The 13,812-nt window shown below is 46.3% G+C and overlaps 1 pseudogene; it reads right to left on the bottom strand.

Moving 5' to 3' along the window:
- Positions 1-2,650: 2,650 nt before the first annotated feature.
- LOC123117596 (BTB/POZ domain-containing protein At2g46260-like) lies at positions 2,651-13,366 on the bottom strand (annotated as a pseudogene).
- Positions 13,367-13,812: the final 446 nt, after the last annotated feature.

Here is a 13,812-nt window from a genome sequence, read left to right as displayed (position 1 = left end):
GCCCTCTGCCACGTACGTATGGGAGAGGAGCACGGGACGGTGGCCGGTCGTAACCTAGCTGCCGAAGCTTCTTTCTTCGAGAAGACGAGGTCGGCGGTATCTAATTAGAGTAGTTTAACTTTTGGAAGTCTCTCTCAATTTGATTCAAAGCCTGATTGTAACAGTGCTGCTATATACAGTACGAGCAACTTTTTTTTCCTCTTCAATCAAAGACAAAAAGTGCCAAGCAAATTGATAACTTGTTTTTTTAGTTCAACTTATTATCTATTTTCTATACAAGCATATCGTGTTTTATGGCTTGTGGTGCTACCAATACAGCAGGGTCCCACTTCGTCCTGGTAGGTTTAGAATCTTCGGCCCCACCTATGACTTCTTTCTCGCAAGCATAGGCCAACAACTTCCACCATCGAACGGATGTGAGCATGTGGGTCCCCTCTCTTCAATCTGTTTGGTAGGAGAGAGAACAAAATTCCTCAAGTAAGGCATTCAAGAGGTGGCATTGTGTAGAATTATATATACAGTAGGCCTGTAGTATCTACTTCCCCTTCTTGGGGAGGCCATCTACCATAGAGTCGAGGGGCCAACGAAGATCTCCTCATCAATTGGGAGGTCATTTTGACAAAACTAGTGTTTCAGGAGGTGGCGATGACCTTGCCTTGGAATTTTGTCGTCTAGCTTTGCCCCGCCATAATTGTGCATGCTTCCTCGCCATTGTGAAGCCGGGGATGGACTATGCCAAAAAGGTCGGATTGTGTGTGCCGCCCATAGGACTACATCTATGTTTGCTGGAAGATTGCTTCTTTGTGTGCAAATGTTGGTCTAAAATATGGCTTATGACGAAGGTTGGAGGATCTGGAAGTCTCCTTCGACAACGCATGTGGTTGATCGCAGTCTAGAGACAATCAAGTACATGGTCCAAGTCAAGGTCTCCCGGGTGTGTGGGTGGGGCCCACCACACACTGATGGTGAGGCTTTCAATCACAATCAGCTCCAAGAAGCGGAGTGCAGCACCATCCGTGTAGGTGGGCCCTGGTGTTGGGGTTGATGTGTAAAGAGGAGGAAGAGAAAGGATGGAGTGAGGACCGGAGGCAACAAGACAGACGCGAAAGCCTAATATTGCCCTCGTGGGGGCACCAAATTCGTAGGCGGTGGCATGCGATATTTCTACTGGAGGGTGCACTGCTTTGATCTATAGTAGCATGCCTCGATCCAATGGCCGATATCTCTCCATCTCACGGTCGAACGGTCGAAAACGCATCAAGAAACAGATCTGGTGGCCAGGAATCGCTAAATTCTGAGGAGGCTGGGCTCCTCCCACGGTGATTGTTTCTGGATATGCAATCTTAGTCGGGTAGGTATGAATTAAGGACATAAAAAGTGACTGGAATACGAACTAAATCGCCTTAAGACCACATTTTTATTTTCCCACAACTAAACAATTCGAAATACCACACTTCTTCATAACAAATCTGAGTCGTGCTTCAAGTCTCGAATAAACTTAAGAACATGTTCAAAAAAGTACTGACACACATTTGGAATTACACAAAAAAAAAACATCAGAAAGAGGTCTACGATAAACCCACTTGTCAGACTGTTGCTAAGCAGTTTTGTGGAGGCAGTTTTACCTATAGACAGTCCCCATTGTACTACGTGACATGGTACCACCATAAAATACTAATCATGAATAGAAAACCCAAATATCTAGAGCTACACCTAACAAAGTAGTAGGTGTCTTTTTTAGAAAACCTATAAACTACGATCCATCTTACTCAGCAAAGTTGATTTGGACTTGAGTTGAATGTTCAAACTTGAACTACGAGGATAAACTTGCACAATGCAATCCTGTTATGTCTTGGTTGAAGCTACAATATCGATGATGTGTTCCTTCCATTTTTCTTTCTGAACTAAGACTTTGCAAAATAAATAGGGTTGGGATGTTCTTGTTTTTTAAGTCAACAGTTTCTTCAGAGCATCATAGCGAGGGAACACAACAGGCACTGCTTCAAGGTTTGGCTAGACTAGGTACTACGACGCCATGAGCGAAGACAAGAGCCAGACCGGCTCCAGCAAGGAGAGTGTCCCCTGCCCGGCCATCATTCATCAGGCACAACTTCCAGATAGTTGCCTGTCAGTTTGAAACAAGCACAACTTCATTCATCAGGACATACAGAAACGTATCAGTGCACAATCCCAGGAAGCTTCACTGGCCAATACTATTGCTGCATCTCACGCTAGGCTTCCATGGACAATCAGATTCGTCGTCAAACCGAGCTGGTGATGGCGAATCTAATCCAGAACAATAAAAAACAAGCTGAAACATCACGCCTGTCGAGAAGAAAATTATGGTGAATCTAAAACAAAAAAGATGGACCCTCACATTTTGAACAGATTAGAGAAAAAGTCGGATCAAATGTGCCGACAAATCGCCAGAGTTTTCCACCTTCTCACTGCAAGTTAGAGCCTCCTTACATCATTCAGGCAAGCCTAGTTTTCCACCAAAATAATGAAATGCGGCCACGACTGAACCACACTGCCAACATGCCACCTAAAGTTTCAGACACAAAAATAGCATTGAACCATGCTGCCAACATGCCACACCAACTGAAATTACATTGAGCCGATCTACCTAAATTTGCTGAGTGAGATATTGTCAAGATTGTAATTCCGGCTGCCCCACCGCCACCCTCAAATCAGCTCTCAGATGCAGCACTCCATCGATGAAGAGGTTGTCGTCAGCAATGAACATCGACCATGGCATGTCAAAAAGATCATTGCATCCATATAACTGATCTAACGAATCGAAGGTAACCTTATCTTCCAACTCGCTTACAAATTTTCCTGACGATCCATGCCTTGCAGCAAGCTCCATATCTACTGTCATATCTGTTGAGCCCTTGGGAATCTCACAGGCTCTCAAGGAGAGGCCAAAAGTGCAAATACTCTGCTCGTCCATTTTACAGAATGCATTAACATAAATACCCAGCCTGCAAGCCAGAAGTAGTGCGAGCGAATAGTTCCAGATGGGAAGAGTCGAGAGCACTCCTCGCGCGCTAGATCCAGGTAAACTGTAACCTGTGGGCGGGGTCGATCAAAAGCAACCAGTTTCACAGGTTTGTACTTGTAAGCTCGCTCAGCAAATTGACAACAGGTTTGCGTAGAAAGGGCACCTTCCAGCTGTCTTGGGTAAGCTTTGTGCAGAAGTACCTCAGTAATACGCTTGGTTAATCATGGTCTATATCCTCATCGGTGCATGCTAGGATCTCCTCAAGTGTCATGCATGTCATATGACTGAACCGAACCAGCGGAAGTAAACGAGAACTCAAGATCTTGCGTCTTTCCTCTGGTTCTGCATATCGTGCACGGGCCCACTCGAGCATGAAGACATATATGTAATCTTCAACTTCCACTTGTATGTCAGTATTTGAAAAGATGGCTTCGATCCCAGCAAGAGAAATGCACATTAGTTCATCTTCGAATCTGAAATGAGACAAACCATGCAATGCGTACACTAAATACATGATTTCATGACATCAATGTCTACAGTGTTCTCAGAAAAAGAAATAAAATATGGGTCCATTAAACAGGGATCACTAACTTATCAAAATCCTTGTACTTGTTGGCAAGGAATTCCTTGGCAACACCAATCACATGTTGAACCTCAGCAGCCAATGAAGTCGAGCAGGGATGGTCTATGCAGAGCAGTGCAGATTCTGTTGTCATAGGCAAGCTTGTGAGCAGCTGACTGCAACGCCTCATGCAAGAAATAACCTCAAACTTGTCTGCAGCCATCAAGATGTCGAGTAAAAGAGTAGGATCATTCGTTGTCAACTTTCCACTGTACATATAGCTTAGAAGCTCCATAAGGGCATTTTCCTCTGTGCCAAGTGAATGAAAACATAAAAATCATAAGAGAACAATTCAATAAAGAAGTTAACAAACGAAGGATAATCACTTTGTATCCTAAATAATCGTTTAAGTTGACTATTAACTTAAATTATTGAGTAAAGCTCCATGGGAGATTAACCCTTTTTTCCAATCACGGAAAATTTTATATCTATACTAGTACTACTATATCAAGCACACACTGATGACTAAAAGAGACAAGCTAGTGCATGGTGCATGCAATATATATAACAAATAATCATGCTTTTATTTAAATTAATTGTAACACAACCACAATAGCAAACTAGAATAAAATATGAGGAGGAATGTTACAGTAAAGCTATCACATTACCTGAATTGGCAATCCTAATTCTTGGATGTGTCTGATCAGATTCTTTCATGCCGTTTGAGAAAAGCTAAGGAACATGCAGCTTATTAGCAACTTGAAATGTCTTTACAACAAATCCATTTCCCTTGGTCATAAGAAATACCTTTAGAAAGAAAGGACTTCTTACAGCAAGAATCGCTGAATTGATATGAAGGGCCTTCACTGTTAAAATTTGTGTACCTGCCATGGCTGAGGAATAGTCAATACTCTCTCCATTATCAGCTGCAAAATACCAAGATAACTGGTATATGACACAACTAGGAAAAGTAAAAGGTACATAATTAAAACCATTGGACATATTATCTTCTGTTAAAAACTTAAAATACTTAGAACACTCTGTTCAATGGTACATATTCATTTAAATTCAATCTATGGATCCATGGCAAATGGTTAAAATAAGGTCACCAAAACTGAACGGTCATTTAGCTGCAGCCAGCAATCTAAGCATGCTTGTAGCTCAGTGAGCAAAGTGATCATGGATGTTATCTCAAGGATCCTATCAGAATTCATCAGAAAAGTATTTGTCAAAAGCCGAGCTAAGGCAATGGCTTTTAAAAAGGCTTCACGACAAACTTGACGAAGAATTGTAAAATGAAGATCAGAATTTCAAAACCTACAATTCCACAAAGCACAACAAGTGGTAGAACTTTAGGTGTCAACTGGATGACATGCTTCCAAATATTCTGACTCGCATGGTTGCGTGCCTCCATTGTCCAGTGGCCAGTCTCAGTTACAATGGATCGACTTTATTCTACTTTTAAAGTGTCAAAGGGGTTGTTATTTGTTGTGTCAAAGTCTGATGTATGGACAGGAATACATGGTATGCTACTTGTTCATTCTGAATAAATTTGATACTGAATTTAGCCCAGCAGAAATTTCATTTGGTCGTTTCCATGATAAGATCTCAGATACAAAACTTATAATAGCACTCTATTGTTTCACCGTTGCCGCAATCACTAATCCCTAATAAGAAGATCAGCCATGTGACTGCATATTGTGCCAGTACCAAATTTATCTCTATGCAACAGGTTGTATACTACATAAACCAGGCTAATAATGACCTTAAATGTTTTAATACCACAAAACAGACTAGCAGAGGCGAAAAATGCAGACTAATATTAGCCTTACATACTTATATGTTTTTTTAGAACGAAGGCTCGCGAAGAGCCCGGCTTTGAATTAACAAAGCCATCAACCGGCCAGGAATACAAACAAACGCCACACCACAACGGCCCAACGATACAAGGGAGCACTCTAGGAAGCTTACAACTCAACGCAGCACACAAGCACGAAAGGAATACAACCGAGCCCATTGCTTGTACTAGCCGAAGACAACAGCAAAACTGATAACAAAGGTAGCGACCGCCAGCAGGATGAAGACCTGCTAGAACAGAGTGTGGGCATGAACCAGGATGAAGAGAAACCAGGCGTCTTCCTCCTCTCGCGCCGCAGAGGGACCCTTCCCTCTCGCCTTGGATCGAAAGGCGTCGTACCAGCGGACCTGAGAAGCGCTCACCCTAGAGCAGAAGCGATGGCAACCTCGGGGCCAGGAGCAACCGCAGAACACAACACCATGGACGATGAGCACACAGCATCCACTAAACCGCCGCTACCAAGGACACCAGTAGACTGCCGGAAAGCCACCGGGAGCAGCTGCTGAAGAAAGGCAGCAAGGACCGCAAGGAAGACCGCAGAACGTCGAGGAGCAAGACCCGTCGGCCCTTGAAGAAGAGCACCGGGAGCCCACAGCCGGGGCCGTGTTGCTAATGCTGGGAAGGGGAACCCCATCCCCTACCGCCGGATCGAAGGCGCCGTACCGCCAGCCTTGAGCCAAACACGCCACAACTAGTGGGCACCACCCTTGAGGGGAACGGGGACAGAGCCGGCAATGCAATCCCGACGAAATCGCCGCCGGACAACCAGAGCCGCCCAAAGCTCGGACCTTTGACCCACATACTTATATGTTGAAGAGGGAACATGATTGTGGGGACTCGAGAGTTCTAAAGTTTTAGAAAGAAGTCCACATCACCCCCTGGGATTTCAGAAACCGGGTAATCTACCCCCTCAGTTTCTAAACCGGTTAACTAATCCCCTGAGATTTCTAATACCAGCCAAAGTACCCCCTAATCCCGATTAGAGTGGTATCCGCTGGTGGTTTGCTTGCGTGGCTCGAAAGGATGGCCACGTCGGCTTGGTGGGTGGGTCTCCTACTTAACTGCCCCTCCTGTTTGTTTGGACGTCGTCTCCCTTATTTCCTTTCGACGAGACGGCGGCGGGGCAACACATGATGATCGCCGCTTGACAGGAGCGGCGCGACGACTCCAGGTTAGGCGCTCAGCTCTTCCATGCCCAGCGCACGCGTCCTTCTCTTTGTGGACTACGCATTGAAACTTGCACACCTGCAACGACCCTTCCTGAATTCAGATGTCACACGCCCACACCTAGATAGTCAGAGATCTGTTCGGTGATTAGTACTAACGCACCACAGTTGCACGGGAGTAGTGCTTGTTTAGTTAATGTGTATACCGTGATTATCTCCTGGGCACTTGAACAATATAGGTTCTGTAGATTTTTAAGCAGTTTTCTAAATTCAGAGAATAGACTTGGCTCCGTTCAGGCCACTGCCATTTTCCAAGTTTAAGATTTTTGCTCCATGATTAATCTGGACCGACATGTTAGTATTCTTTTCATGGTACTTGTGTGATCATAATTAAACAACTAGCCGGCCGGTGAGCTACAGTACACATTGAAATAGCTGCTCCACAATCAGCAGTTTTCTTTCACACTTGATGGAATTAACAGTCGAGATAACTCAGGTTGATGCCTACCTGCATGTATTCTAAGTAATCAAAATTTACTAAATGCTCTGTTGTATTTTGTTGTTATTTCACAGATATGAAACCACTCGGTTACCTATCCGTTCAGCAGGCAGAACAAGGAGAGGGACAACCAGCAGAACAAGAAGATTGGCCAATTTCTGAAAAACCTAGACCTCTTCCACCTAAGAAAAGAACTCAGAAAGGGAGGCCCCAGACAAAGAGAAGGCAGGAAGAAGGAGAGAAACCTAGGGATCCATCAAAAATGTCACGAGCAGGCCACTTGTTCAAGTTGTGGAACCCAGGGGCGCAACAAAAGAAAATGTACTAACAACAATACTGCTGGTAACAAAGAGCATGACAACTTCACAAGAGGAGCTACAAGGAGGAAGGCAAAGCAAGCAAGTACAGAGGTGCCCCCTTTCTCTCTTCTTTTACTTGCATTTTTTTCCTGACATGTGCAAATGTGCTCACACTTACTGTTTTTCAACACAGCAAGATCATGTCCCATCAACACAACAAAGTTCAGCTCCTGGTCCATCAACAAAGCAAGGTTCTAGAGCATCTAAGCCAACAGATAGGAAGAAGAAGGTTTCAACTTCACAAAATAGTCCTTCCACTGCACCTTTCTATGAGAGAGCAAAGAATAGAAGGAAAGCACAGACACAATCATCTCAACCTCCATCTGCAACATCTTCTTATCAACAAGCACCTGGGTTGATATCTCAGGCAATGCCAAACCAATCAGGATTCCCATGGTTGTTATATGGCAATAATTGAACTGCTAGTTATCTAGCTATAGCAAAATAAAAATGAACTTGTGGTACATGGTTTACTGTGCATGCTCTGGTTCATGCTATATTATGTAAAACTGGTACCACTAGCACTTGTTCCCTATTATGTGACGCATGTACTGTTTTCTGATGTGGGCATGGCTTGTTCTTATGTGAATTTACTGTTGTGTTTAGAAAAATGTGTTCTTCCGAAGTAAAGCTGGAACTATACAAATAATTGGCGTGCTGTCTTGTTTATTAATTCTGCTATTGCCAATTTGCAATAATGATGTTGAATGTAAATAAAATGCTGCTAATTTGCAACCATGATAGTTGCAACAACAAAGTGCTTTCAGTTCTCAAAAGCTTTCATTCATGTCACAAGAAAATATTGCATTTAGATTACATATATTTGTGCATATGCGACAGTTTGTAGACTCAGAAGTACATTCACCAAACAAAATGCTTTCTCTGAATTCTTATATCTTCTCAACTAAACTGGGACAACAACACCAGCAAGAGAAGATGATTTTTTTACACATACTAATTCTCTATCTGAACTAAACTGAATTCTCTCTTCTCAGAGCATCATCACATGCCTACCAAGAGTATAATGTACACCATTTGGGCCCCTGGTACGATTATGTGTATATTTTTCCTGGAACTAATTGATCCTCTGAGGAAGCTTCAGTTTTGGTCTATTCGGATCATGTACGAGGAATGACTTGGTGAAACTGTTGACCCTTCTCGCCCCCCTCCAATGCGTCGTTGCGTCCTTGATGGTCTCTAGCATCTAGCCTGGATTCCTCGCCTAGATGCCTGCACTCACCAACAAGAAAATGCAACAGAGTGTTATGCTATTCTCCTTTTAAAGAAAACCTATGTTGTTAGTATCATACAGAATTCATGAAACAGAAAGTTGCTAGATAGCTCGAGCTCCACGGCACCCTCTATCTAGACCATCAATTTACCTGGTGATCTGTGCAGCTGGGTGTAAAGTAATCCCATACTATGGACAGGCCGGTCACTAGCAGTAGCTTTACGTCCTGCAGTTGCAGGGTCTGCCATGGCTTGCATGCAGTCACATACTCACATGCACCACATTCTGTAGACATGACATAACACTGTACATGCCACTGTCCACTCTCCCTCTCGTGAGCCTTTAATGATCGACATGCAGCACATGCTCCATCCAGGATGCTGCTTCCGGACACGCGAGACAGAATTGTTAGAGATGGCCTAAATGAAGAGGAGAGAGGAAAAAATAGGACTGAGCGAGATGAGAGAGGAGAAATATGTGGAGACCGAATTGTTAGAGATGGCCTAAATGAAGAGGAGAGAGGAAAAATAGGACTGAGAGAGATGAGAGAGGAGAAATATGTGGAGAGCACGTAATATCCCCGGTTTAAGAGAGAAACGCTGTGAGAGATGGTAGAATCGAGAGGAGAGAGAGACTAGAGAGAGCCTATCTGAGAATATTTAAGAGAGAGCTTGTGAGAGAAAAACCTTGTTTTTTAAAGAAGTGTGTGAGAGAGCCCGTGAGGGATTTCTTTAAAGAAGTAAGAAAGAGAATATGTGTGTGAGAGGAAGAGTAAAAGTATGCATGTGCATCATAATCGAGGAAGACCAGAGAGAGAGGAGTGAGGAAAGAGAGTTTGAGAGAGTCTGACCATGCATGCGGTCGGTCCCATGCGCGCCAGAGATGTACTGTAGATGTACTGTTCGGTCTTGTTAATTACTGTTAAGGTCTGCTCACATAGCGCATATCTCTATGTAGAGTATTTCAAAATGAATGGATAGGATAGTAGGTCCTGTGTAGCTCCAGCTACAAAAAACTGCACTCAAATGTTAACTAGAAACTTGTGGTCATCTTTGCTTTTCTGCAAGCACTAGCCCTGCAACTAGCATTTATCATGTATATACAAAATATTTTGGCAGTACCAACATTAATTATGTATATATGAAGTTTTTGCCAAGCACAGACTGGTGATAACCTTTCTTTCAACGAAAACGAAAACAAAAAAAAAGAGGTGGTAAAAATAATGCAGACTAATGTGTTGACCTAAAATGAAGGTCCCGAAACATTTTTTTTCCTCCCACTCCAAATACTTCTGTTACATCAAGAGCACGTTTGATAATAAAATGGTAGTACGAGTAGATTAGAAGGTTCCCGACTGACAGGCACGGGGTGGATATGTGAAGGCTTAGCCGTGTCCGAGTGCGTACGCCGCGTCGGACCCGACAGGCAGGAGCAACTGCAAATTGCACCAAATCCCTTGTCCTAGATCTGTTGGACTAGCCATTTTTCTCTCCTCTCTACTCCCTCGTCCGTGCTGGCCCTCCCCTAGCTCAGCCGCCACCCTTGCTCCGCCTCCGTACTGAGCCCTCAGCACCGCCACAACATTACTCCCCTCTAGTCTCGCCGCCACGGACACTATCATCGGCCCATACGCTGCCCTAGCACGTTCGTCTTATCTCGGACCGCATCTTGTCCTCTGTGTGTTCGACTAGTTTTTTGTGATTGTTTTGTAGGCAATACAATGGATTCAGATGGTTCGCCGGATGAGGAGTATAGACCCATGGAGCTTGATGAATTAATTGAAAAGGAGTTCTTCGGTTCATTGGATTCGGACAAAGAAACTGAGATGATAATGATCATGAGCATCCAACAGGAAATGGACCGGGAGGTAGAGCACATTCTAAACTTCAAGGATTCGATCAAAATTGGTACAGTCTATGCAGCTCGGCTACTCTAGAAGGACTACATTGATCACGTACCAACATTCCCCGATGAATGGTTTTGTCGATGCTTCTGTATGCACAACCTCTTGTTCTTGCGTGTGGTGAAGGGAGTAGAGGCACACAATCCCTACTTCAAGCTCACCTGGGATCTTGTGGAGCATATATGGACCCACAATGAAAATCAATAAATTGTGCTCTTAAAATGAATTTTATCTTCAAACTATGTATTCATGTGTATTATAGACATGTATGAATTTGCATGAATTTAAGGGTTTCAATTTGAGAAGTGTGGCTGTCCGGCAGAGGCGCGACCGCGGACATATATAGGAAGTGGGGATTTGTCAAGTCCGGCCGTAGATGCACTATAGAGTCCAAGGCAAAGAACACTCACAACTGCTCGGGTCTGTTCAATCTCGCCACCGAGCGGATCCAATTATCATCAAGTGGCTTGTTGTGCGCCGTACCGTTTTCCCGTGTTGCAGTGCTGAAGGGCATAGGACAACGAAGGCGAAGTACGCCACCGGAGCAGTTGGCGTGTGAGAGGCAGGATTTTACCCTCTTCGTGGGAGATGGAGGCTCCAAAAATTTTAAGTAACGTGGTTGTGCTCCTTTTCCTCGAAACAAGCTTTTGTCCTCTTTATAGATAAAGGCACAAAAAGCCGCACCGATACATAGTGATGAGAAAACCCTCATACAAGCAGGTCCGAACGAAAAAGAAGGCACCGGGCAAGTGGCACAAGTGCCACTAAGCCAACGCCAAACATGAAAAATAGGAGAGGCCACCCCTAACACACTACAGCGGTAGAGGGGCTCCACAAAATCCCACTTAGGGAAGTCCTCTCGCGACCGTGTCGCCCCCCCGCGGGCGACCGGCCGCGCGTCCCTCCTCCTCCCTCCAGCCACCCCCTTCCTCCCTCCCTCCCGCCGCCGTCGTCGGCGCCCGCGGCCGGCCTGGCCCCTGGGCTGCTGGTGGCGGCGGCCTCCCTGCCCTTCCCCTCTCGGTCGCTCTCCGGCGTGGGCGGAGATGCTCCGGGGGGTGCTCGGCGTGGCGGCGGGGCTCCGTGGCGCGACGCAGGCGGACAGCTGGGCGGCGGCGCCGCCATTGGCGGTGGGGCGGTGCGGCGGCGCGATCTGGTGTCGTCCGCTCGGCCCAGATCGGGGCCCTTCGGGCCCCATCTGGGCTTGGACGGGCCGGCGGCGGTGATCGTCTCCGGCGTGGCTTCTGGGAGGCGGGGGAGTCGCGACGAGTGGCTGGGTGCTGGCGGCGCCGACGCCGACTTGCTGCATCGTGGCCGGCGGGGCTTAACGGGCCCGCTGCGGGCCTGGCTGGGCCGGGGGTGGCCCGGCATGCCCCGCGGCCATGTTCGGACGGCTACCGCGACGATGCCGGAGGCATGGGCCTCCCGCACGACGGCGGTGGAGGTGGTTCCCTCCCGCTCGGCGTCGGTGTTGCTGCTCCCGTTGTGGTGCGCTTCTCTCCGGTCCTCTTGGCCTTGTGGTGGTGTTCGTAGTGAGGCGGCGTTTCTGCGTAGGCGCATGGGGGTGGGCGACGGTTTGGCGGGTTGGTTTCATCCGGTTGGGCGGTTGGGTCTGGGAATGCGGGAGAAATCCCTGCCGGCTTCGGCCCCGACGCGGTGACACCTGCGGGTGCCACCATTCCTTCCTGGAGGGTGTCGGTGGTATTCACCCCCCACCTCCCTCCGCGTGCCGGGGGAAACCCTAGGACTCGTCCGGGTAGCAGCGTCGTCGGCGTCGCATTCCTTCTTGGAGGTGCTGCTTGGTACGCGGCGGTTAGGAACCTCGGTCTGTGGTGGTTTTTTTCCGGTGGGCACCGCGGTGGCGGGTCATCCGTGCTTTGCCGAGCTGCCGTAGCTGACATTTGTTTCTTCTTCCTTTTCTTTTGGTGTGTTGTGCTGCTCGCCACAGCGATCTCTGTACTCGGTGTTGGTGCTTTGGAATACAAAGCGGGGGGAAACCCTTTTTGGTAACACACTAAGACTACAGAAGAGGATCGGAGCCACGCCGCCAAAAGAAACCACCGTGCCCTTTTTCTGTCCAGTGTTTGTTCTCAGGTCCAAAGGATTGATTTTATATAAATTTTGCAGGGGTAAGAGCTTGATTTTTTTTATCACCATATAGCGTCAAATCAAATACCAAATATTTGTTGTATTCGGATCGGGTGTATGAGCATTGGATGATATAGAATCTGCTACAGTTTCTTTGTGTGTATAAATCTGATGATGATCCACACAAATGTCACTGTCAGATATAAGGTTTTAGATTTCCACATACGTGGTAAATTAACTACGTTACATGAAAAGAATCATAATAAATCCAAAAGAAACGCGAGATCTTACTCCACAAATTCATACGCCCAACACCGATCCGCGGCAACCAACCAAAAATTTACGCTCGGATACTGTACACACCTTTTTTCTTTTTCTCGGGGTGTCGTGCACAGTCGGCGGCGGATCCTCTGCCGAGCTCGTAGCCGGAGACGATCTCTATCCGCAGCTCCCTATCGGAGAAGTTGGGCAAATTGAACGCGAACTCGAAGCTGGGCAGCACGCCTCCGCGGGAGAAGTCGTCCAACTCCGTCGCTGCTGTCGATGGCGCCACACCAGCAGCCATCGCTGACGCTTGGCCGGCGGCCATCTAGACGACCTGGAGGAGGCGTAGGAAAGGAGGAAGACCAAGGCCGCAACACTAGCTTCGAGATGGCGAGGTCGCCTCGATCCTTCCGGCGGCGTTAATGAACTTTCTTATCTATCCATCCCTTAAAAAACAGTTTGGCACAATAATATACTGTATCGCAAAAAAAAAAAAACTGACCAAAAAAAGAGAGCAACATGGACGGGTAGAAGTTTTTTTTTCTTGCGAGAAGACAAAAAGCAATAAATAAAGTACCATAAACCCTTACAAAAACACCTTACAGAAATGAAATAATACATCCAAATCCTTTGGAGTGTCAAGTCTTCTTCCTCTTGTGTCTACCAGTGGCGCACTCTGAGCAAAACTCGTCGCCGCCTCTAGGTCACCATCTCATTCGAGCAAACTTGTTAAGACCTAGGAGTTTGGAAAGGTTGCGAACGCAAGTTGTCGATATGGGTTAGAAGATGTTGACAACCGCGACGCATGTAAAAAATCGTTGTCTCGAGAAAAATGCGAGAGAGGGCATGTATAACGCCCTAAGTTCAGTCGGGCGGAGTTG

The sequence above is a fragment of the Triticum aestivum genome, chromosome 5B (genome assembly GCF_018294505.1).
Source record: "Triticum aestivum cultivar Chinese Spring chromosome 5B, IWGSC CS RefSeq v2.1, whole genome shotgun sequence".
NCBI classification, from domain to species: Eukaryota; Viridiplantae; Streptophyta; class Magnoliopsida; order Poales; family Poaceae; genus Triticum; species Triticum aestivum.
The sequence above is the reverse complement of the archived record's forward strand: the minus strand, read 5'-3'. Positions and strand labels throughout refer to the sequence as shown.